This window comes from Equus caballus, chromosome 1 (genome assembly GCF_041296265.1).
Source record: "Equus caballus isolate H_3958 breed thoroughbred chromosome 1, TB-T2T, whole genome shotgun sequence".
Lineage (NCBI taxonomy): Eukaryota > Metazoa > Chordata > Mammalia > Perissodactyla > Equidae > Equus > Equus caballus.
In genome coordinates this window covers 42,026,865-42,053,536 of record NC_091684.1, presented here as the reverse complement: position 1 = coordinate 42,053,536, position 26,672 = coordinate 42,026,865, and the positions used below count along the sequence as shown (strand labels likewise).

At 39.8% G+C, this 26,672-nt stretch overlaps 1 protein-coding gene and 1 long non-coding RNA gene across 24 annotated transcripts in view; one reads left to right on the top strand and one right to left on the bottom strand.

Moving 5' to 3' along the window:
* The window catches only part of SGMS1 (sphingomyelin synthase 1), a 279,380-nt gene that overhangs the window by 168,662 nt on the left and 84,046 nt on the right, over positions 1 to 26,672 (bottom strand). For 20 of the 23 annotated variants that reach the window (XM_070224814.1, XM_070224972.1, XM_070224804.1 and 17 more), the window contains one exon: positions 8,381 to 8,472. The exons of the other annotated variants lie outside the window; for them this stretch is intronic. The gene's annotated coding sequence lies outside the window, so the exon portion shown is untranslated. The remainder of the gene's footprint in view (positions 1 to 8,380; positions 8,473 to 26,672) is intronic. 23 annotated transcript variants of the gene reach the window in all.
* On the top strand, positions 977 to 26,366 carry LOC111773953 (uncharacterized). Its single transcript, XR_002808700.2, has 3 exons — positions 977 to 1,168; positions 4,271 to 4,384; positions 25,961 to 26,366. It is a non-coding gene; the product is annotated as an uncharacterized lncRNA (long non-coding RNA).

Below are 26,672 nucleotides of genomic sequence, written 5' to 3'. Positions count from 1 at the left end.
ACAGCTTGGCTCCTGCCAAGAAAATGGCAGATATAGTCTGAGGTGGAGAGGAGGAAGGGAAAAGGCAGGCTCTGTCTCCATGACTTCATTTCTAAAACCATTTGTGAAGAGCTCGGCTGGGGGAGATGAGGAGCTCAAAAAGAAGTAAGCATTTCCAACAGCTACCGTGGGAGTCACGTAGGAAATCAGTAAGAAATGAGAGAGAGAGTAAAAAATTCCAAAAAACAGCTAGTTCATTGTACATACTTCTGCCTCTTCCCAGAGAGACCCTAGTTTTTCCTAGACTGTCACACACATCTTCCAAAACACTCTGGGGCCCTCTCTGCATGAAGCAATGACCTGTGTTTGAAGGCCTGTGCAGGCTGGCTACAATCCTGAAATGTCTCCTGAACCAGCTAATGGAAGGCCCCAGGCCTGCTAAAGAGCCCATGAAAAAAATGAGACACTGCTCTTGTCCCTGCATCAGTTGAGTCTCTTACACATAGAAACTGTTTACATTTAGTGATTAGTAAACATTGGAACTCCCAAATCAAAACACTAATTGTTTTACACTCTTAAAACAATTGCTTCACAGTTATTTTAAAGTATCAGAAAATTATTCCAGCCCATGTTCCCCAAACCACTAGCTGCTGCAATAAGTCACTACATGGGTTTTAACCAAGACTTCCTCTTAACCAGCACCTTGACCTTTGCCACACCCCGCAGTTGACCAGGGTGGTATGTGGACATAAAAGTAAACTCCTCAAAAAGGAGAGAGGAGAGCACTGCAGCCAGCCTCCCCTACTGGAACACCTAGCCAATCTCAGGGACAGCCAGCTCGGACAGCCACCAGGTCATGATCTGAAATATATTCAAAAACTAACAGAGACACCCATCAGTTTCACTTACAGTTTTCCTATTATGCACATATACGGGTAATAAACGCTACCATTATGATGCTAGTTGCTAAAGACACCGAGCTCCTCAGATGCAAGGTGATAAGTAGCCACACATCTCTGGTCCCACAAGTTCAAGTTACAACAAACTGTTTCTTCTTTCTCTCTTTTAACCCAAGTTTCAACCAAGAAGGACCCTGCTTCCTGGTAACACAGCACACCACAAGGTGAAACAGAAACTGGCAACTGCAAGATGGTTTCTGGTGGCCCAGAGGGGTCTGGGAAAAAGCAAAGTGAGTAAAATTGCCCTTCTCAGCTGCAGTTCAGAAAGGTCACCAGACACAGGTGCAACTCTCTGGCCCTCAGACTACCCGCCCCAGTGTGGCTCCCAACCAAATACCCCTCTCCCCTCCCGGCCAAGTGCTCCAGGCACTAAAGTTACCTTCCATGCTTCTTCTCCACCCTGCGTCCCAGACCTAAACTCCCCTTCCCAATCAGTTCCGTTAGAAAACGGACAATCTAAAATGTGAAAGACACAAGGGTTTTTCCCACCTCAGAGGTTAAAATAATAGTTTAAAATCATGTACGGGGTGTTAAAGTACCTCCCAAGTCCTTCCCCAAAAGGCGTTACAATAATTGACTTAAAGGTGAAGATAGCACGAAAAACCATTAAACACACATCATCAATTAATGAGGGCAGGATTAAGCTCAAAATTAAGCCACGTAAGCCCAAACTGTTCTATTGTACTTATATACATCTTTAAAAACTACAAGCTACTTCGCACAAACGTTCCTAACTGCTCTTTCACATCAGAGACTGGAACTGGGTTATTCTTCAGCAACAGATGCTGCCAGGGACCAGTGGGAACTGTTTACAAAACGCCCGAGAGGAAACGCCACTCCGCTGTAGTTTCAAACCCATGAAGAACAACTAGGAATCAAAGTTGAGTCTGAAATCCTATTTCAACTCCAACTTTCCTCCCACCCAGGGAAAGGAAGCATGTTAAGTTCAAAAGACCCAAACAAGATATCAAAAAGCTGCCTGTGAGCACCAAACAAAAGATATTTTATGTAATTAATCTACAAATGCTAAAAATGCAACTCACTACAACTATGCATCTGCCTATGTGCCATTGTGTTCTGTCACAGGTATTTCTAAATGATGCAGTCTAAGCGAAATGCCCATTTTTCCTAGCTGATATAAGGACAAGGAGAAGTAAAATCAACATTTTGGTAATCACCTACCTACCATGGGTATCAAACTTTGATATAATAAGAATTTTTGAGATAACTAAACATCCCTTAATATCCATTCTCCTTTTCTTCCTCAATAACAGAATCCCCTACTTTTTTAACTGGCAGCCGTAAGAACCACAATTCCCAGGTTCTTTGGCAGCTGGGTGTGGCCATGTGGCTAAGGCTTAGCCCAGACGTTCTCAAAGTAGAGTCTGGGGACCCCTGGGAGTCCCCAACACCCTTTTAGGAAGTCCATGAGGCCAAAATACTTTTCATACTAACACTAAGACAGTATTTGCCTTTTTAAAATTCATTCTCCCAGGAGTGTACGGGGAGTTTTTCACAGGCTACGTGACACGATGCCACAACAGACTGAATGCAGAAGCTGATTTGAGAATGCAGCTATTTTCTATTAAGCCAGACATTAGAGAGATTTACAAAAATGTATAGCAGTAGTAGTCTTCTCACTAATAGCTGGAAAACAGTTATTTTCCCAAAATAAATAACTTATACCAACCTATAATGGTTTATTATTAATTTAAAATAAAGTAATACTTTTATAATTTCTCACTTTTAATTTCTAACACTGAAAAATATTTGTATTAGTTTCCTCTTGCTGCTATAACAAATTACTACAAACATGGTGGCTTAACACAAATTATCTTCTGGTTCTGGAGGGCAGAAGTCTAAAAACAGGTGTTACAGGGCTAAAATGAAGGTGCTGGCAAGGCTGAGTTCCTCCTGGAACTAGGGGCAAATATGTCCCTTGCCTTTTCCAGCTTCCAGAGGACACTTGCACTCCTTGGCTCATGGTCCCCCTTCCACCAATGACATCACTTCAAATTCTGCTTCATTCTCATAATTCTTTCTCTGACTCTGACAGCCCTGCCTCCCTCTTATGAGGACCCTTCTGATTATACTGAGCTCACCTAGATAATCTTCCCATCTCAAGAGCCTTACTTTAATCACATCTGCAGTCTTTTTTGCCATAATGAAGTAACATATTTATAGGTTCTTGGAATTAGAATGTAGACACTTTGGGGGCCATTTTTCTACCTACCACAAAATGCTAGATATAACCTGGATAGCAAAACTTTTGGGCTCCTCAATAATTTCTAAGAGCATAAAGGGGAACTAAAACCAAAATGTTTGAGAACCTCTGCTCTAGCATATGAACAGATTAAGGTAGTTATTAGAAGGAAAAACTAAAACTCAGAAAAGCTAAATGATTAACCAAAGTCAGACAGACTGTGAGTAGAACTTCAACTTGAAGCCAGGTCGTGTGGTTACCAATGAACCTAGCACAGCTCCCCTGATGCCACACTGCCAACCTCTGAACACCGTGACTGAGGCAAAGGCAAATAAAAATTACTGTGTGGGCATTTTTGCAGGCACCAAATAAAGGGTACGACAAGAAGCAATCAGATATGAATCTGGTGAGCAGGACGGAGGACAAGGTGGAGAAGAAGCTGTTTAAAATAATCCTACTTTTCAAACCCTTATTTAGAAAGGTACAAACTCTCTACTTTGTGTGAGAAAGGAGGAAAATGTTATGAATGGCCAAGTACTCCAGTGCTGAGTCAGAGAGAGCTGAGTAACTGTTCTCAGTCTAGAGGAGCCCAATTAGGACCAAGGCCCACGGGACACAGGAAGCACTTGCAGCAAGGCAGTGCTCTGTCATACGGTGGAGCCTGGTGACCAAACTGATTTACAGTCACTCATCTTGACAATGACTGTCAAGCCCCAGTTTTTAAGGTCTACCTGAAAAGGACACCTGAAAGACCACATTCTTAAGCTGTCTCTCTGCATCATTTTGATTCAACCAAAGCCACAATTTTGCAGCAGCAAAGAAACTGTATTCCGGTGAACTGTGTTAAAATCATGCTAATAATACAAATCACAACCTTCAAAGGGACACATATTTACAGTAAAAAAGGAGAACTGGGAGGCTCACAGGGTCAGTTACTGCTCTACCAAATGAAGTGCCGGCCCAGGCCAACAGGCCAGGGAGCAGCAGCAATCAGATTCCTTTCCCCACACCCAAGCAGCGTGCTCTTGTGAATGATGGCTCCCTGGCCCAGAAGGCTGGCCAGGTTCTCCCCAGGAAGCACTGACCATTCCTGGCAAGCTTCTCCAGTTCTACTTTATCTCCTTCCCAGCTCTCCAGGTGAAGTTTCTGGAATGCTCAGCTAACCAAACCATTTGGAAAGCAAAAACTGGCAATAGTACCTGAACTGACAGTCAACAACAACCCAAGAATCTGAGGACACAGAGTAAGTAACTACTTATTAGAATTTGTTATCTAAGACAGGAAAAATCACAGAATTATCTGATATTTATATTTTCCAAGTGAAAGTATGGGGCCAATAATAGGCAGTCCCTCAGAGAATCTCTAGTCACAGAGCTCAGCATTTGCTGGGAATGTTTTCAGTGATCGCCTTTCCTATGATTACCCTGGTATTACAAAAATCCTACCTGTAACCTGCAAAGCATAAAGATTTTGCAGATTAGAGACATGCCTAACATATCATTTTCATCACGAAGTCCTGATCCACACACACCTGTCAGATCTGTATAGCCTCTGAAAAGGTATGGTTGCCTACAAGTGATTATTCTGCTGCAGAATGAATAAAAAACTATTAAATCAGCAACCTCAGTTGACATCCGTTTTGAAATAAAAATTTTTTTCATGTACCGAAGCCCAAGGCAACTTAACGTTTTACAGACCTAAAACTTCATGCTGCTTTCTACGCCTATTAAAGGGATGTGGAATGTAAGGACGTGGAGCTTACAGAGATAGTGCCTCTAATTCACAACAGTAAACATCTATTTTCTGTACTCCACGTGAGAGAGAAAGGCATCCACAGGCAGAGATCCACATATCTAGGATTCTGGATAGAAAGAAAAATGACACTTTAACACAGGACAGATTGGGAGGCATAATAAACGGGTGCTGAATATGATCTCTGTTCTTATGAGTTATTTCAAAAGTAGTGATTCCAGTTTCCAAGGAAGTAAATATCCAATAGATCAACTAGAAAAAGAACCCAGGCAAAAGTGTAGGGATGTAGTATGTGACACGAGTACTGATGTGATTTAGGCTAGCTTTCGAAGAGATCACTACTTCATTATCTTCTTATCCCTAGGTGAAAGAAAATAATTTACCATGTAAAGTTTAAATGACTTAAGAAAACTGACAAAGGGCACATAAAGAAAACTGATTTTTAAAATACTGCTTGGGTACTACTAATTTGGGAATTATGGTGGACTAGATATTTGCAGGCCTTTCTGCTATACTATAATTAGAATCTTGATAAATTATTTTTAAAAATACTTTTTAATGCATTGGTTAGCTCCAGGTAGAGAAACAAACCCCAGGAGGATATGGCAGAAACAGTGCACTGAAACCTGAGACAGAAGAAAGCAGCAGTTGCCCTGGCAGCAATTACAAATACCAGCAATGAGACAGGCATCTAGACCTTCAGATTTCAGCAAGGTGGGGAAGGCCCAACCTGAAACCAGGACTCCCAAAGAGAAGAAAAGTAGTCCTGGGTCTGTGGCATCCTCCTGGCTCCTAGTACAAATAAACACAAATACCAAGAAGTAAGACCTCAGGCTGGCCCCATGGCCGAGTGGTTAAGTTCACGCATTCCACTTCTGCAGCCCAGGGTTTTGCCAGTTCGGATCCTGGGCGCAGACATGGCACCACTCATCAAGCCATGCTGGGACAGTGTCCCACATGACACAACCAGAAGGACCCACAACTAGAATATACAACTACGTACTAGGGGGCTTTGAGCAGAAGACGACGTGGGGGAAAGAAAGAAGATTAGCAACAGATGTTAGCTCAGGTGCCAATCTTAAAAAAGAAAAAAAAAGTAAGACCTCACGATTCCAAGATATAATTATCAAACAAATATTAGCACATAATCAAAACTCATGCACATTAGGAAATAAGGCACAGAGTTAGACCACTGAGGATTTCAGGTCCTGGCAGTATCATATATAGAATATGAAATAACTCTGCTTGGTATTGTTTAAAGATACAAAAGCTGAAGTAAAAAGAAAATGAGCAAGCAAAAGGAGATCATCAAAAATATTCATGCAGATTTGAAGCAGAGAAAGAGCTTTTAGAAATGAAGAAATATAATCAATGAAATTAAAAACTCAATGGATGGGTTAAATAAAAGATTCAGCACAGCTAAAGAGAGACTGACTGAACTGGAAGCTAAATTTTAAGAAATTACCCAGAATGAAGCAGAGAAAGACAAGGAAGAATATATTAAATACAAACTAAAACACATGAGAAATAAAAAGAGAAGTTCTAACATCTATTTAATTAAAATCAAAAGGAGACAGTATTCAAAGCATTAATACTGAGAAATTTTCACAGCTGATTAATGACATGACTCCACAGATACCTGAAACACAACAAATATAAACAGGATAAAAAACAGAAAACTGCACACAGACACAAAGTAGTGAAACTACAGAACTCCAATCACAAACAATCTCAAAATAAGCCAAATCATCTACTAAAGAATGGCAAATGAAAGAATAACAGTAGATTTCCGAATAGCAAAAATGAAAAGCCATAAAACAATGCAACAGTATGTTCACAATGCTGGGAGAAAAAAAAACCTGTCAACTGAGAACTGTGAGAACAAAATAAAGACATTTTCACATAAACCAAAATTGAGAAAAATTACCACCAAGAGATTCTAAGGAAAGAAAATTCTGAAGAAGGCAAATCTCACCAGAGAAAAGTTAAAGGACAGAAGAAGGGAAGAGAAGAAAGACGTGGTAAACATAGATCAACTTAAACAAATACCATCTCTAAACAATAACAATTGTCTCATTTGTATGATGAAACATAGAACTAACATAGTGAAAAGAACACAGAAGTCCAGAAGGAGACAGTCTTCATTAGGCCTCCCAGGAGTTTTGTCTTATTCTGGAAGGGGATTAGGGTACCGTAACTACTGATTAACTTTAAAACTGTTAAGTGTGCACGGTGTTCTTTCAGGGTAATATTAAAAGAACAGAAATAGAATGCATAATTTCCAAACCAGCAGAAAAAATAAATTGAATAAGAACACAAATCAACAAAAACTTCATTAACATTGAAAATGGACCAAACACAGATAGTTAAAAGAGAGATTGTTAGACTATATTTCAAAAAAATAAAACAGAAACAAACAAAACTGCACTAGCCATACAAGAAAAGACTGAAAAGTTTCTCTACAGTAAAGTCACAAACTGTTCTCCAAAGGATGCTAAAAAGAAAGATGCTCAATGTCACTGTTAATCAGGAAAATGCAAATTAAGACCACAATGATATACTATTTTATACCCACTAGACTGGCAATAAAATACCAAATTTGGGAAGGAAGTGGAGCAACAGACTGATAGATTTTCAAAACAGAATTTTATTTAACAACAAAAATTAATTTACAACCACTGCACTCAACAAGTGAATTTTAACAACATAACTGAGTGAAAAAATGCAAGTTGCAGAACACTACATGTTATATACCATTCTTATCATGCTTAAAAACAAGCAAAACTAACCAATATATTGCTTGGATATACACATGGACATAGTAATTATGTGCCAGAATGGAAATCAACTGCGACACTAAAAACACTTTAGCTCAGCTGACTTTTACTTTAGGTAGCAAGACTTTCTCAATGAAGGAAGTAGTTTGCTGGTTTGTGTTCTAGGGCAAGCTCTTCAGCTCATCTCAGACTGACACTCTGAGTAGCTCTGGCCTAGACTGTGCAACTCCAGAGAAGAGGGCAGACCTGGTAACTGTAATATTCCTGGATAAAGAACTTCAATCAAAAGCAATTCTAGATGAAAGGAACAGGCCTGGCCCCAAATGACTCCCCCAGGCCTCTCTGGAAACCCTTCCTACTGGTTTACGTAACTTCAGATCCGGCACCACCCTCTTCTGTCATTTCCAGGGACTCTCAGGCAGGCACTATTTCCTTTGCCCTTTGTTTTACGCATTTCTACCACCCTGGCCCACGTTGCCTTCCTCCTCCAATGAGGAAGCTGGCCGCTTCAGGCCTTCTTCCCTCCTTCTCCAAACCATAGAGCCTTTCCTTGGCTGATTTTGACCTGGGGCACCTCAAAGGCCGGGTCAGAGGCTTTGAGGATTCCATCAGAGCCTCACACACAATCTCAGAACAAAGCAGCAGCGATTCTGAGGAACTTCAGATCCGTGAGACGTTTGAGAATGGATAAAACACTGAGTTTGACTTACGTGTCGTCTTTTATACACCCTCTGCTAGGCTCCTACTTTGCTGTCCTTGAAATTCAGAAAATCCACAACTCCTTCAGTCACTGAAGCTTTGCCTGGAATAACAAAGGCAGGAAATGAGAAAGGAGGCAACCAGAAGGAACGGAAGGACCTACAGGGAAAGAAGCTCTCCTGTATAATCAATCTTGACATTAAAAAGAAAAAAAGCCACATGAATTAAGGAAAATCTCTACCTTAGTCTAAGCCATTTTTCATCTTTAACCAAAACTATTAATAGTAATTTAATGTTTGTAGAAGAAAACACTATTATTTACAAAGAACTTTCATATGCATTTTCTCATTTGAACCCTAAGATCTTGAGAATAGGCAAGTATTATTCAAAAATGTAACAGCCAAATTTTCCAAAGGTTAGGGAACTTTCTCGTGACCATTCAGCCAGCAAGTATCAAAGAAGGAATCAGAGCTACCTCTAGGACTCTTCATTCCAAATTCTTCCATGGCACCAAAAACTATGATGGTTTCAACTTGAAAAGCATTATTATTGCTTCTTACACTAGAAATCTTTCTTAGCCAATAGATACAAAAATAGCTTTGCCTGCTGAGTGACATAGCTACTTCCATAGGATTAAATGTTGATTTATCAGAGACAACCCAAAGGGTAAGAAAGCCATACAAAGATAATTAAGAAAAGCATATATCTTTTTCACATACCCTCCTTTTCTCTTTAAGTCATAATCGCCAGGCTTCTTTTCCCTTTTTTTTTTTTTTTTGGAAATAATTTCAAGCTTATAGAAAAGTTATAGAGTAATAATACTACGGAGAATGTCATGTACTCTACCCATTCACCTACCATTAACATTTAACTCATATACTTAATCACTCACTCTTTCTCTAAACTCACACATTCATTCACTCAACATTTTTTTTTCTGAACCATGTGGAGATAAGTTCTATACATCAGGGCTCTTTACTTCTAAAGGCTTCAGAATTTATTTCTTAAGGATAGGGCTATTCTTATATAACCACAATGTTGTTATCAATCTTCATAGATTTAATATTGCTACCATACTTTAATCAACCACCATATTCTATTAACTCAATAATGTGCTTATAGCACTTTTTTTCCCCCTCCAATTCAGGATCCAGTCCAGGGTCAAGTATTGCGTTCAGCTGCCATTAACCTAAAACACACAGCTTTCCTTTGTCTTTTATGATACTGACACTTTAGAAGAATACAGTCGCCCCCTTTTTTATATTAATAAAACATTTCCATTTTGACCTTTCTGATATTTCCTCATGATTCAATTCAGATTACGCATTCTCAGCCAGAAAACTACAGATGTGATGTTTTCTTCTCCAGGTGTCATATCTGAAGGCAAATAAAATAAAGTCTATCTGCCCCTCCTTGGTGATGTTAATTTTGATCACCCAGTCAAGGTGTTACCCAATTTCTTCAAAGAAAAATTATTTTTTCCCTTGCAACTAATAAGTAATCTGTGGGGAGACACTTTAAGACCATGAAAATATCTTGTCCCTCATCAACATTTCCCCCTAGATTTTAGCATCCGTTGGTGATCCTTGCCTGATGTAAACTTTAGTATAATGGCTGCAACATGCTAATTGTTCTAATGTCAGCATTCCCTCCACATTACCATTCATGACTCAGCATTCCACACTATTTCTTCCTCTATTTATCAATTTATGATCAGTATGGATACATGAAGTCTTACTTTTCAATGGTTTATAATTCATCACTGTACTTTATTTTGGTGCTCAAACTGTCCCAGATTCACCCAGTGGGGGAGCCCCTTTAAGCTGGCTCCTTTAACTTTGTGACATGCCCCCCATCATTTTTTTATTTTCTTACTTTCATTTCCTTACATTCTAACATTTTAAAAAAACACTGTTCTGGGCTCATCTTGTACCTACCCTGTCTCTTCCCTGGATGCAGTTATCTCTCCAAACAGCCCTGGTTCCTTTCAATGGAGAATGGTGTTAGAGACCAAGATCCAGTGTAAAGGCCTTGTCTATTTCTATTGATTACTTTTCATTTTAAATGAGTCACATTTTCCTGCTTCTTTGCATGCTTCTTTTCTATTATAAGGTAGACAATGAGAAGGTGTTCAGTTTGGTTCTGATGGCTGCTAAATTACTGGATGATCCTCTTGATCCTATCAGGCTTGGTTTTATACTTAAAGAAAGGTCTATTTCAGTTATGTCCTTAGTCCTAGCATATAGCCCTTACTCTAGGGTATGGCCCTTATTCCTAAAATGGGATCTTTCTGGTGTCTCAACAGAATGGCTAAGGTGCTCAGTGAGGTTTCTCCCCGCTGGCTAGGCCAGAACTCTCCATTCCTCTCAGGATGGCATGACCTCTGGTATGGCCATTCTCTTCCTAATCTAGTAGCAGCTGCTCTCTGCTAGGTCTCACCCTGTATACATACACATCTCAACTTCTGGGTCCCCTCCTGTAGCTCCCTTATCCCCAGTACCCTGCCATACAAATTCCAGCCTCTCAGCAGCCCTGAACTCTGTGAGACCACCATGCTTTTGCTAGGGCTCCTCCTCCCAGTACCATGGCAGGGAAAGTGCTCAAGCAGAAAACCAGGGCAAATGTGGGTGTCGCCTCACGTGATTCTCTTCTCTCAAGGATCACAGTCCTGGCTGCCTGTTGTCCAATGACTGATAACAACTGCCTCATATGCTGTCCCGGTTTCTAGTTTACTGTAGGAAGGTAAGCCCAGTGCCAGCCACCTCTCTTTTTCTCTTTATGCCTTCAACATTAAGCGGTGCTTGAGGAGCACACAGGGCTGCTCTTTTGGGAAGGGTTAAGAATCAAACACTTTGAGCGTGTAACAAATGCTCTTTATTGAAACATTTCAAAGAAACTCTTTTTCTAACAATCTGTTTCTTGCAAATGTATGTGTTTACTTTTATTGCAGCACTGTGGCAAGAGAAACACTCTCTAGCAGTCAGGCAATTCTAAAAAAAAATGGCTAGGAAGTGTCTCTCTTCCTTCCAGAAAGCTGATACTCACTTCAGATAGCCAGCTGGCTATCACTCTGACATATATTTACATTTATTTCCATAACTCTTCCTCCAAATGGCATAACAAAACAGTATAGTCTACCCAAAGAAATAAAAGTTCGTTACTATTCTTCATTTTTCTTGTTTATGTGCATGTACTTAGGGGTGGGGAGAAGACTTTTCATATAAATAATTTTCTGGTGTATTTCCATTTCCGCTTCTAACCACTGGTGAGAAAATAATCAGAAAAAAATAGTCAAAAAGAAGACTTGAAACCCAGATACAAAGTTAGTCAAAAAGAAAGCGGCAAACAAGAATAGTATTTCCATCAAATACTGTGAGAAAAGAGGATTTTCAGAACAATGGAGAATAGAGCTTTCCCTCCACCAGCCAGCAGATTCATGCCAATGGCGCACACGCACGCACACACACACAGCGTTCCAAACAGTGTGTCAGGCAGAAATGTGGGACGACCTCTACTTCTTGAGCAGATATTTTCTATATTAGAAACCCACACTGCAGCCAATCTAATTCATTTTCTCAAAAGGAATCAATGCATGGCAAGTTATATCCTTCTTCAGCTTTTCTTCAGATCCCCTAGAACGAAAAGGCAAGCATCTAATGTAAACACGGTATTTGTCCTTTTGCCCTCCTCAATGTCCAGGCACTCCCTATCCTCTAAAGACTCAGGTCAGTCTTTCATAGCTCTCAGTGTCTCCATGTGGACCCTGGTGAATTCTGTTTCCTCAAGTCAGCATGTGTCCAGCACTCTAAGTACCAATTCTTCTGTGGTTTCCCATTTCCCAGAAATACAGTCAGAGCCCCTGGGCTTGACAGACCAAGTCCTCCATGATCTGCTCCCTGCTCACCTTTCTATTTCATTTCCCAACACTTTACACCCCATCACTAGTGAAAACCTTGTAGTCATTTCCCCTTCATGAAGCACCCTCTCCCACCTTTCCTCTCTTGACTAACTCACTGAGGCTTGACAGCCTCTGGGAAATATTCTGTGATCACCATTCAAAGCTGGGTTAGTGCCCCAACCTTCGTACTCTCACAGCATCTGTGCTCACCTTTGTAATAAATACCGTTTACTGAGGGCTTATGACATGCTAAGCACTCTAGGCACTTAACATGCATGACCTCACTGAGTGCTCACACTAAGTGTGTAAAGTAAGTGTTGTCATCAGTCTACTCTACAGATGCGCAAACGCGCAGAGAGGCTCAGCGGCTTTCCCCAGGTCACACAGCTGGTGAGTACTGGAGCTGAAGAGCCTACAGGCTTTCGATACAGAGCACTTTAACACATTTAACTGAAAACTTAACAATATAACTCGTGTTTCAGGGAAAGGCCTAGAATGGCGACAAATGGTGACCCCGTGACAACCCTAAAAGGGAAGGAATAAGATGTGAAAAACTCGTCAAAATTCTTTAGAAGAGGATGCCATAAAAATACTCATACACTAATATCGACTATGACACTCATAATAAAGACCAAGATATTTCATCAGAATGGTGTGACCAGGAATTTCTAAGAGTCCAGGAATATACACAGGGCTCAAGCTAAAAATCTTTAAAAGTAGTGTGGGAAATAGAGAAGGATGTTCTTACTAGGAAGAAAAAAAGGGTATATTAGATCAAAGATTAAAAGGACCTCTCAGAGGGCAGAATCTGGAATATTTATATAATTAAATATTCCATTCTCAACAAGTTCTTATACTATACAACCAATAGGATCACTCCTCTATTAGGGGTAACATCTACACAAATTGCCTAAGTGAGGCTTAGTGAATAGGCTAAAATCCGGTTGTACTTTATCTGGGCCCTGTATGTCACTGATCCAATAGGCCCATTTCTAGCCCCAAAGTGTGGAGTTGGAGGCGTGAATAGGAATGTCAATGACCAGCTGCTTCACAAACGCCACACTGATAGTCACATGAAGAATAACTCAGAGAGGCTGAGTATTTCAACACAGCACATCACCTCCTCATACAGGTTACCCTTCTTCACGCTGCAGACCTTGACTGTAAAGGAGGACATTCAACCTCATGTCATAATGAATATCAGCCAGAGTCAAACTGATCACTGCCAGCTGGGCTCAACACTTCCGAGCAAAGTTGAAAAAAAAAATGGAAAAGGACCAAAAGTAGATATGTAAAAATCGCTGAAACCTAACCTGAGGTATGAAACTCACATGGAAAGTTTATTAACCTAGGGAAGAGAAAACAAGGAAGGCTCCACCACTTAACATCATTTCAAGCACCACCCTGCCAAGAACAATGGATAGCATTTTTCTTTCTCCACCAAAGATAGAGCAGAGAAACCAGTTTTAACCTAAAGTATGAGAATTTTAGCTTCAATATGAAGACTTTCCCGAAAGCAAGAATTTTTAACTAAGGAATATGCAGCCTGTACACCCATGACATGACTGCTGTGATAATTATCAATGTGCTCCCAAATTGCTATTCGAATAGCGCTGGTATTCATAACTCTGCCCCTTGGAAGTTGCAATAATAACTGATGACGGAACTGTTTACTGAGTGCCTTACTATAGGCTAAGGTTACTCGGAGAGACCTGAAAAGGAAGCCAGCTCTGCTACTGCTGTGGGACTCACATTCAGTCCTCCCTGTTTCAAAGTCCAATCTCTTAACCACAGGGATAAGACACATGAAATTTACTACCTATAAAATGGGATAATACTTGCCTCATGAGACTCTTGGAAGGATTCAGTAAGTTAATCACAAAATATTTAGCCTGTGCCTACCACATAGTAAGCACTTAATAAATGTTAACTTTATTGACAGATAATTTTAACCTTGCCTGGGTCAACTTCTTCTAGTTATTCAGTCTCTGATTCTATTAAAGCCAAAATAGAAAGTTTATGTCAGTGGGGCAAAGATAACTTCAAGATGAAAAAGAAATGGTCATGCATTCAACCATTCAGCCCATCCATATCCATCCACTTCCTCAAAAGACTTTTACAGAGCCCCTCCTGTGCAGAATATGAAGACAAAAATGACACAGCCCACAGCTATGCTCAAAGAATACGACCATCATCTTACCATGAACCACAAACACCCTGAAAACACTAACTGTGCACCAGCACAGTTCTAAGTACCCTAAGCACTGTGGGCATGTGTGTGTGTGTATATATGTACCCTTTTAATCCTCACAACAATCTGTGGCTGTAAGTACTATTATCCTCAATTTACAGAAGAGAAACTGAGGCACACAGAGGATAAGTAACTTGCTCTAGGTTACACAGCTTATAAAATGGCGGAGCTGGGATTCAACACGAGGCTCTCAGATTTCAGAGTCTTGGGCTCTAAACCACTTGATAGACTGCCTTTCCCGAGGCTTGACCACCAAGAACTAGAGCGAGGACAGACTATGATAAGGGCCCAGAAGAAACATAAATAAAGAACAGTGGCCCTGGGTGAACTGTGCTATCTTTACACCTAACAGAGCACAAGCCCTTTAACTACAGAATGATGTGTGTGAGCACAGGGTACCAACCCAGCCTAAAAGCCTGCACAAAACACTTGTGTCTGCCACTCTGAAGGGCCCTCTGCTCAGTGATTTAACACCTGCTGAAGGGAGAGGGGAGAGCTAAGAGCCTGGGCTTTGCAGGCAGACAGCCTGATTTTCAGTCACAGGTCCTCCAACATAGCCTTACAAATTACCTGACCTTTCTCTGTGCTTCAGCATCCTCACTGCAAGGATTAAATGAGATAATTTATAAAAGGGCTTAGTTCCAGTACCTGCCACTAAAGACTACAAAGAAAATAATAATAAAAGTAATAAATAATTGCTGTTTTGCTTCGAGACTCAGTCCTAAGCCATATGGGAAAACACCAACGAGTAGACAATAAAGGTCTATAGACCAAGGAAAATGCAATCTATAGGATCTGAAATACACTGTGGATTCATTACCAATAAGCATGAACTATTATAACTCAAAAATATTATAAAACTGTGTTTCAAAATGGTAGGGAATAAAAAACTACTTCCATTTTAAGAGAGAAGAGTAGCTGTTGTGTCCTGAGGGCCTACTCTGTTCTTAGCCCTATAACATGCACTTCACAGATGCTATTCAATCTTCAACACCACTCAGAGGTTCATCAAATGATCCCAATTTTACAGATGAGGATTCTGAGCCTCTCAGGGGTTAAGTGATGGGCTCCACCTCACACCACAATAAGCAGCAGAGACTGCTGTTTAAAACTGCAAGACTCACCAGTGAGGCAAGAGGGACATAATCTCAGGTTCAAATACAGCCACTCCACAGAGCATTGCCTTGGCATCAATTGGAATCTCATCAAGCAACATTCAATGCAACCCAGCTCTCATCACCAAGATGTGTTCCGTGCTTTAAAGAAGCCCAAATCACTCAAAGGTCATGATATGTCACCCATCAAAGAGATAATTCTACTACAGATCTCCTATCATCCAGCTTAGTCATAATGTTCCTTACGAACACTATCACAGAGGGATAATTTACAAATTTCTATGGCTATCCAGAAGTGGCTAGATTTCCACAACAAATTGGGTTCTAGAGTCGGGACACGGGTGAAATGAAGTAACATTAACAGCATAACACAAAGTATGTGTTTGGGGTGAGAGTAGACAGAGAAGGAAAAGGTAAATCAAGATATCCTTTTCTAATTTTGCTTATAACAGAGCACCCTTATCACAAATAGCCAAATCAATGACTCTCAAACTTTCTTACTTATAGTTTTCTATGCGTCACCCAGCCCTCAAGAACAAAAGAGAGCAGCAAGAAAGTTCACTGTGTAAATTCTCAGATTTGTGTCTGCTTCTAATACTTCCAAAATATGAACTCCATCCCTGAGGGTAGAGTCCATGTTTTGGTCATCACCGTATTCTCAGTACAACACAGAGACGAGTATACTGTAGGACTTCAATAAATATGGCTGGATGCTCACGCCCAGCACGATACAAAACTGCAGAGGAGAAAAGTTGTGACGGGCTTCCAGAGGCAGGATTGCTTACCCCATTCAAGCAGGCCTCAGCACCAAACTGGTATTTGCAGTTTAGCAGTTATAGAAATGTGGGATCATGAGAGATCAGATTTTCTGAAATTTTTTTTTGGAACAAATATATATTACACTTTGAGGGCAAAAAATGCCTTCCAACCCCTTTTGACTATTCAAAATATTTGCCAATATTTTGAAATACTTACCAGCCTAAAATATGCCTTCTAGTCTGTTTCAGAAATATGATTCATATATGTGAAAAACTTAATGCTAGCAGTGTGCTAGATACAGCCGACACAAAGAAGAACAAGGCTGGGGCTATTATAGTTTAATAGAGACACAGACTGTAAACAAATAATTACAATACCATACAATTAGTGCTTTCGGCAAAGAGGAACCAAGTGTGTGCGGGAGGGTGCAGAGGAGGGAATGACTAACTCTGTTGCACGTTTCAATCCCACGTAGTGAGAAAGGATCTTTCTTTTCCCAATGTGCTTTGTAATTTCCTTGTCCAACCCTCATTATTTTCTTTAAAGCAATAAAGCAGCACAGTCTATCTATACACAGGCATACCTCGGAGATACTGTGGGTTCAGCTCCAGACCACAGCAATAAAGCGGTATCACAATCAACCAAGTCACATGAATTTTTTGGTTTCCCAGTGCACATAAAGATATGTTTACACTACACTGTAGTCCATGAAGTGTGCAATAACGTTGTCTAAAAACCCAAACTGTATACCTTAATTAAAACATACTTTATTGCTAAAAAATGCTAACCATCATCTGAGCCTTCAAGTCATAGATTTTTTTGGAGGTAAAGGGTCTTGGCTCGAGGTTGATGGCTGCTGATTGCTCAGGGTGGTGGTTGCTGAAGGTTGAGGTGGCTGTGGTAATTTGCTAAAATATGACAACAAAGAAGTTTGCCACATCGATTGACTCTTCCTTTCACAAACAAGATGCTGTTTGATAGCATTTTACCCCCAGTAGATCTTCTTTCAAAATTGGAGTCAATCCTCTCAAACCCGCTGCTGCTTTATCAACTAAGTGTATGTGATATTCTAAATCCTTTGTTGTCATTTTAACAGTCTTTGATTCCATCTCAAAAAATCACTTTCTTCGCTCATCCATAAGAAGCAATTCCTCATTCACTGAAGTTTTATCATGAGATTGTAGCAATTCAGTCACATCTTCAGCCAATTCTAATTCTATTCCTCTTGCTATTTCTTTTTTTTTTAAGATTTTATTTTTCCTTTTTCTCCCCAAAGCCCTCCAGTACATAGTTGTACATCTTTAGTTGTGGGTCCATCTAGTTGTCACATGTGGGATGCCACCTCAGCATGGCTTGAAGAGTGGCGCCACGTCCGTGCCCAGGATTCGAAGCGGCGAAATCCTGGGCCACCGAAGTGGAGTGTGCGAACCCAACCACTCAGCCATGGGGTCGGCCCCTCCTCTTGCTATTTCCATCACATCTGCAGTTACTTCCTCCACTTAAGTCTTGAATCCCTCAAAGTCATCCATGAGGGTTGGAATCGACTTCCAAATTCCTGTTAATGTTAATATTTTCACCTCTTCCCATGAATCACAAATGTTCTTAATGGGATCTAGAATGGTGAATCCTTTCCAGAAGGTTTCCAATCTACTTTCCCAAATCCATCACAGGAATCACTATCTATGGCAGCTATAGCCTTATAAGATGTATTTCTTAAGTAATAAGACTTGAAAGTTGAAAGCACTCCTTGATCCATGAGCTGCAGAATGGATGTTGTGTTAGCAGGCATGAAAACATTAATCCTGTTGTACATCTCCATGAGAGCTCTTGGGTGACCAAATGCATTGTCAATATGCAGTAATATTTTGAAAGAAGTCTTTTTTTCTGAGCAGCAGGTCTCAACAGTGGGCTTAAAATATTCAGCAAATCATGTTGTAAACAGAGGAGCTGTCATTCAGGTTTTGTTGTTCCATTTATACAGAACAGGCGGAGTACATTTAGCATAATTCTTAAGGGCCCTAGGATTTTCAGGATGGTAAATGAGCATTGGCTTCAACTAAAAGTCACCAGTCTCAAGAGCCCCTAACAAGAGTCAGCCTGTCCTTTCAAGCTCTGAAGCCTGGCCGTGACTTCTCCTCTCTAGCTATGAAAGTCCTAGATGGCATATTCTTCCAATGGAAGGCTGTTTCAGCTACAGTGAAAATCTATTTTTCAGTGTAGCCTCCTTCATGAATTATCTCAGCCAGATCTTCTGGATAACTTGCTGTAGCTTCTACATCAGTGCTTGCTGCTTCACCTTGCACTTTTATGTTATGGAGACGGCTTCTTTCCTTAAACCTCATGAACCAACCTCTGCTAGCTTGAAACTTTTCTTCTGAAGCTTCCTCCCCTCTCTCAGCCTTCAGAGAACTGAAGAGAGTTAGGCCCTCGCTCTGGATTAGGCTTTGGCTTAAGAGAATGTTGTGGCTGGTCGGATCTTCCAACCAAGACCACTCAAACTTTCTCCACATCAGCAATAAGGCCGTTTTGCTTTCTTATCATTCACATGTTCACTGGAGTAGCACTTTTAATTTCCTTTAAGAACTTTTCCTCTGCATTCACAGCTTGGCTAACTGTTTGGTGCAAGAGGCCTAGCTTTTGTCCTATCTCAGCTTTCAACATACCTTCCTCACTGAGCTTAATCTCAGACTTGAAGTGAGAGACTTGCGCCTCTTCCTTTCACTTGAACACTCAGAGGCCACCGCAGGATTATTAATTGGCCTAATTTCAACATTGTGGTGTCTCAGAGAACAGGCCAGAGGAGAGGAAGAGAAACAGGGGAACAGCAGGTCAGTGGAGCAGTCAGAACACGTACAACATTTACCAATTAAGTTCACAGTCTTGTCTTATGTGGGCGCAGTTCGTGGTGCCCCAAAACAACTATGATAGTAACATCAAAGATCACTGATCACCATAACAAATAATAACGGGAAAGTTTAAAATATTGCGAGAATTACCAAAATGTGACACAGAGACAAGAAGCAAGCAAATGCTGGTGGAAAATGACGCCGACAGACTTGCTCGAACAGGGTTGCCACAAACCTTCAATTTGTAAAAAGTGCAATATCTGCGAAACACAGTAAAACAAAGTATACCTGTACTAAATACTTTACATAGTCACCACGCTCCTCAATCATCATCCTACCCCCATGAAAAACTGCACCTTGCTTTCATATACACTAGTTAAATAAGAAGTTTCTAAATTAATGATCAGCGACACCGTAATACTGGCTGCTAAAAAACACACAAAATTTGAGTGTTTAACTGAGCTGTATCAGAATTTTTTGGCCCTAGTGTTTTCTCCAAAGTCCCTGGCCTTCTTATAGCCAATTAAAACTGTATGTAATTTTCTATCCAAAAATCTTAAAGATACAAGTCAAAGGAATGATTTATCTAAAATTATGACATCACCATTAGCCATTCCTCTTACTAAATTATTTAAATGCTATCCCTCTCAAAGAAAGATTTGAGGCAACATACAACAAAAGACACATATGCACTTGGAAGGAACAGTCACAGATATCAAGTCATAAAATAAAAAAAGAAATTGGTTTTCCAACCACAAGATAATGCTGTTGGTGTTTTTGAATATTAAAATGATTTCTCAATTTCTGATAGCCAGAGCAAAAATGGAAATGGGGCAGGGCACATAATTCTAATCAAAAGAATACAAAAGGGCTTTCCCCCCTAAGTCCTGAGAAACAGAATCTTTTTTTTTTTTTAATAACGGCTTGTACAATGCATGTAGAAGCATCGTCACGTGGTTTCTTACATTTTTACTAAATAAAAGCTATAAGCATAACATTAAAGTGTGCCTCAGAGAAGAACAGGGAGGCACTGACAATCTAGAAATATACACCTTTTCCTTCTATCAAGTTTAAAAGTACTACATAAGATGACTGAAAACACATTGAGTGGGAAGTATCATGGAGAGGTTGGTCCCCAAAACAAGATCTTCCAGGAAAAACTATTTAGATGTGGTCTTTTATACAGAATCCCAGAAATAACTGAAATAAAACGTTTTCAGAAATTTTAACAATTAGTTCACTACTCAGATACCTATCACCTCATTTAGCTGGAGCAGGCACTGTTCCCATGTTGGCCCTATCACCTATAGACTGATCTGTCACTTATCAGTGAAAATCCTGTTATCACCCACCTAACCAGAAGGGGAGGAGCCATTCTAAGTGTGCTCATGACTTTATTTCATATTTTAAAAGGAATATACACAGGCTACATGTGAAACCAGGTACCTGAGGGTTACTGTGAATATTCAATAAGAATATGATTACCCTTTGACCTTGTTCCCAATACAGATGCAGATGAAAAGAAGTTAATCTTATTAATTTGCTGTTTTCTTATTTAACCTGAGGGGTGACTCAAGAGCCACAAGGATTTAGGAGTTGTTTTGCAGAAGAAAAAGAATGCCTTCAAGGAAGTTATGACCACCAGATAACCAGTCCTTGGCTGCTGCTAATGCCTAGAAGTCTGATTGCCCAAGGGTTCATCTGGAGTGAAAGAAACACACATTTCCCCTTTGTTTCTCAGAAACTCCTCCTCCCAAGCCCCTTAACTCTATAAAATGCCCTGCTTTCTACTTTTGTTAAGACAGATTTGAGAGAACCTATCCTCCTGTCTTCTCGTTTTGGCCAATTTGAATAAACCTTTCGCCATCTCCAAGCACCAGTGTGTCAGTGATTGGCTTACTGCACATGGGGCACACAAACATGAGGTTAAAAGGTTCAGTATCACATGCTTGTACCTTCGTCTCTTCTCAATTTTTACTTTTCTTAATAGTAACAAGCTACTTATTTGTTTGGGGTAAGTGACACACTTTGTATATCTGTTTATCATTATAAATTCCCTTATCCTTGTATTCCAGGTAGGTCCTATTCATTACACAGAAACTTAGAAGCATACTGCAAGAAATAACATTTTGGTTGTCCTCAGGCATTTAGTACGGGGTGCTGAATAAAAATGGTCCAAGTGTTTGGCAGACAAATATTCCCTAGTTGGTGCTCCACAGGTCTATTATCATAATTAATACTGAATCAGGGGTAGGAGGTAGCCACTACACAATGCACATGACAAAGGTCTTCTCAATGTCATTCAAACTTACCCAATGATCTGACTTCTTCCTCCTGTCTGCTGCTGCCAGGACTTTCCCTAGCACAGGAGACCGGAACATGCCACCCCAAATATGCCCCTTTGGCATAACGGCTATTTTGAGAAACAGCAAACACAGAAGCTGCTCAGAAAACAGTATAAGTTACCCTTTTGTGAGGGAAATCTACATTTATAAAGGAAATCTCCGTTTGTAAGAGTATTTCTCCTCTCTGTACCAGGAAGAGAAGGATACTCACAACAGACAGTTAACTGAGAAGGCAACTGCTTATATCTGCAGAACAAATCTTATCCTTGTTTACTGTACTTTTCCTGATCACCCTCCTACAACCTGCCTCCCCCACATCCATCCTTGTTTTAGCTGAAGATGCAATTTAAACCCAAATTCTAGCCACCTCTTTGAGTTACTCTTCACTGAGCTCCTCCCATGTATATATGAGATATGCATGTTAATAAATTGTTAGTTTCTCTCTTGTCAATCTGTCTTTTGTTACAGGGCCCCCAGCTGAGAACCTTGAAAGATACAAAGAAAAATCTTTTTCCCTCTCCTACCCTAGTTACTCACTGCTTGAGGGAAAATTTAGGAGGTGTCCTACCTATAGCAATCCCACTGTGTCCACTGATTGAGCACTTTATAAGCCAGCCACTGGCTGAGAGCAAGGGGCACTATTCCCCATATCATACAGATAAAGACACTAAAAGTCAGAGAGGAAGGCTAAGTAACCAGCTTGCAAGTGGTAGAGCCAGGATTCCAACCCAGATTTTGAGGCTAACTTCAGGCGTGGGACTGAATTATTTACACTCACGTGCATAGTTGAAGTTTGCATCAACTCAAATTATTTTATAAAGCTCTAACAATGCTAAACGGCTGTGCTTTATAAATTACCTCCACAATCTTCCCAAAAATTCACCACTTGGGAGGTAGCATTTATGTCTTTAACCTTAAGACAAGTCAATCCATCTTTTTCTAGTGCTACATGGATCAGGTTTGGATTTCCTGCACTTGCTATGACCGTGAGAATAGACAGATAATTGATTTCTTTGAATGTGTGAGCCACTGATTATTTCAACTCACTTCAGCAGTCCACTTTGCGCAGTCCTGGGTACCAGGTGCCAAGTTAGGTGCTAGGAACAGTTAAAGTGACGCCCAGACTTGAGGAACTCAAAGGCTACTGGGGAACACACAATATGCCCAGTAACAAATGACATAGGTGCCATATGAATCCAAAGGATGAGATAGCAAACCTTTTGAAAAGAGATACTGAGCTTGTGTACAGTGAAAATAGGCTATTTTAAATACTCTTCTACTTTAAGGGGTCTGATATTTCCATATAACTTTTCAAAGAACAGGAACATTACACAAGCATTGAAATCTCACTGTAACTTTTACCAAAGTAAAATGGTGAAAAATAAGTAAAGAAAGAATTTCCTCCAAGAAATTCTTTTATTTTACTTTAGGCTTCCATTTTTTCAAAAAATTATGATAGAACTGGCACAAGTCCAGATTACATTTTTTTCTCAATTCAAAATTTTGTTAAGATGATAAATATTCCTTCTTTTTTTTTTTTTTACTTTATATAATAGTGCTTCCTTTGCTCTGGTTTTAAGCATAATGAATCAAAAGTACTCGTGAATATCAGTAAGCTTGGAAGTACAGCTCAAGACTCTGATCAGTCAGTGAATAGATACGTTTGATAATTCTATCAGTTTTAACTTTTGAATTAAAAAAAATGAGAACGAGGAAACATCACCTTTTTTCTGTAATCTTATTTGTATCACTCAATATTTTGTATGTTAAAAAAAGTTCAGGGGCCGGCCCCGTGGCTAAGTGGTTAAGTTCGAGTGCTCTGCTTCAGGGGCCCAGGGTTTCACCGGTTCAGATCCTGGGCGTGGACATGGCACGGCTCATCAAGCCATGCTGAGGCAGCATCCCACATGACACAGCTAGAAGGACCCACAACTAAAATATACAACTACGGACTAGGAAGATTCAGGGAGAAAACGCACAAACACACAAAAAACGACTGGAGACAGTTGTTAACTCAGGTGCCAATCTTAAAAAAGAAAAAAAGTTCAGAACCTTTTTAAAGTTCATTATTTGAAAAAGGATACACACCCACACAAATAAATGTTTACATAATTTCTTAATTATTTTTGTTGCAGGGAATAGTAAATAGATTCATTGTTATAAATGAGTATATAAACCTATAAGAAAAACACTAAATCTTGAATAGGAAAAAAAGATTAAAAAAATATGTGACATATTCAATTTATATATACATATATATGAATTAAATAAGGAAAGAGGGAAAATAGAAATGCTCAATAAACAAATGGCTAAATGAACCATGGTACTTTTAATATGAAATTCTATATATTCATTTAAAAAAAGGAGAGTTATTTGTATTATAGAAAGACTTCCATGATGAATTAAAAAATTGTTAAACCACACATTGCTCCCCCAAAATATATCTAAGTTTTTAAAACCCTATAAAACTATGCATGTACCTGTCTATTCACACAATAAAAGGTCTACAAAGACACACAACTGATAAAAAGTAGTTAACACTAGGGATGGAAAGAGGATGGGGGAGAAAAGAGTCAAAGGGGACTTCATCTGCGGTGTTTAAATCTTTCATGAGGTATATACATGTATCATTTGCTAACATACATGTATCATACATGTATCATAACTAAAAAGAAGTTAAAATAAAGCACTTGCCACATTAAAAATGGCCTCACAAATAGACATGGACATGCTGTTACCTAGTATCGAAAGAAATATAAATTGAACCAATACAACATTTTTCCTATTAATCAGCACTTAAAAATATTCAATGCTGGGGGCCGGCTCCGTGGCCAAGTGGTTAAGTTCGTGCGCTCCGCTGCAGCGGCCCAGGGTTTGGATCCTGGGCGCCGACATGGCACCACTCATTCAGGCCATGTTGAGACAGCGTCCCACATCCCACAACTAGAAAGACATGCAACTAAGATATACAACTGTGTACAGGGGGCGGGTTGGGGAGATAAAGCAGAAAAAAAAAAAAAGATTGGCGACAATTTTTAGCCCAGGTGCCAATCCTTAAAAAAAAAAGGAAGATTGGCAACAGTTGTTAGCCCAGGTGCCAATCTTTAAAAAAAAAAAATATTCAATGCTAATGAGGATAAAATGAAATGAATACCTGTACCTCCCACACAGGGAAACATTTTGGCATTAGGTATCAAGAGCCTTAAAAGTGTTCATACCATTTGACTCCATTTCAGCTTGAATTTTCTTAAGGAAATAATTAGAAATAAGGATAAAATTTTGTATATCAATGTTTATCACTGCTTTCACCATTAAAATGCAAAATTACCTAGTTGACCAACAAAAGGGAAATGATTCAAGAAACTGTGAAATATCCACATGATAGAACAGTATGCAGCCGTTAAAAATTATATTCATGCAGAAATGCTTAAGATATATTAAATGGGAGCAAGATACACAACTATTTTTGTCAGTATAATAGAAGATATAAATATACACAGAAAAGGAATAAGCAAAATATACCAAGCAGGTTGACAAAATAATGGTTGTGTTTTCCTCTCTTTCTGGTTTACCTTTGCGGCCACAGCAACTACAACAGTTTCCAGCTTATAGTAGACAGCAGACACGGCTGAATGAATCATTTTAGCCATTAAAAACAACAAATATTGCATTTAAAAGTATCTAGTCCTTTTTATCTGTGCCCTGGATATTCATAAGAAATAGGTCAAACATTTGTTAAGAAGAGGTGCCTGTTTGGAGCACGGCAGTGGAAAACATCACTCACGGGGAAGGAGAGGTTTTGTCCCATCTGTTGGTAAAAAGACCACTTGGCAGGAATGATCCTGATGCTCCTTTCCATGCCTTTCCCAATGTGAGTGTGACTGAAGAGGCAGCTCCTTGGGAATTGGTAGGAGTGTTTTCATGGTCTTTAATCTGCACTCTAACGATGTTCAGCAAAAAGGTTTGAGCCCTGGATTCCATGGATAACTAAGTATGTGAGCTCAAAAGATCTCTTTCACGCTTTACGTCTTGATTTCTACACCTACAAAATGTGATGGTTAGATAACCTACTTTCTAAGATTCATGCCAGCTGTACAATTAAATGAGTCTACCTTCTAAGTATTCTCATCAGACAGAAAATAGAAAGGTTGCTGATCACACCAGTATCACTGATCTTATTTACCCAAACTTAGAACTAGAAGCAAATCAGTGTAGAATTATTAGAGGAATGAAGAGGCATCTTACTGTTTGGTTTCTTATCTGAAATTGCACTGTGGCTGATGTGTTTTGCTTTGTTTTACTGGGATATTTGCAGGGAAAAAACATTTCAATAAACTTTATTTTTCAAGAATATTTTTCTTTTAATTCCTTTCCCAGATGGATGTCATCTGATGAAAAGAGAGCAACTTCTTTGCTTCTGCTGAACTCAGAAAAGTTTAACTTTTTATCCTCTGAGTAAAAACCTTGGTCCGCTTTCTTTCACTGGTGCCAAAGGAGGACTTGACTGACCTTTCGGGCATGAAGACGGGGTCCACAGAGCTGAAGGAAGGAAGCTTATGGGTCACGATGAGCCTCAGAGGTAGCCAGACCTCCAGTCAACCTCCCAGGGGTCTGGTTTTGTTTGAGTTGCACTGCCAATGCTTTGTTCACGTCAACAAACGACACACTGACCCGAGTTATCATTACTGCACTTCTACAGATTTTCCACATTTATCACTGACTGGCCACGTCTTTACAAGATGAGCATTCTTATCAGAAGACTAAATAATTTTTATTGAAAATATCTCTTATCTATATTATCTGTCTATATTCCTGAGCTCCTAAGTTTGGAGTCCTACAATGGAGTTTAAGAAATCAAAAGTCTTAACTCAGAGTAATCTCCGCAGACTTAAAGAGAGTCACTTTTGTGTCTCAGTCCCAACAGACTCGCAGCAGCCACAGAAGGTAGCAGGGGCCCTTCAAAGCATCAGCTCCCAGCCTGAGTCCACCCTCTCTGACTTTCCAGTGGCCCAAGCCACTGATAACTCAGTATCTCCAGGCCCAAGGGGGATCAGTAGGAATCACCACTGGCTCACAGGCCCCTCTGCCC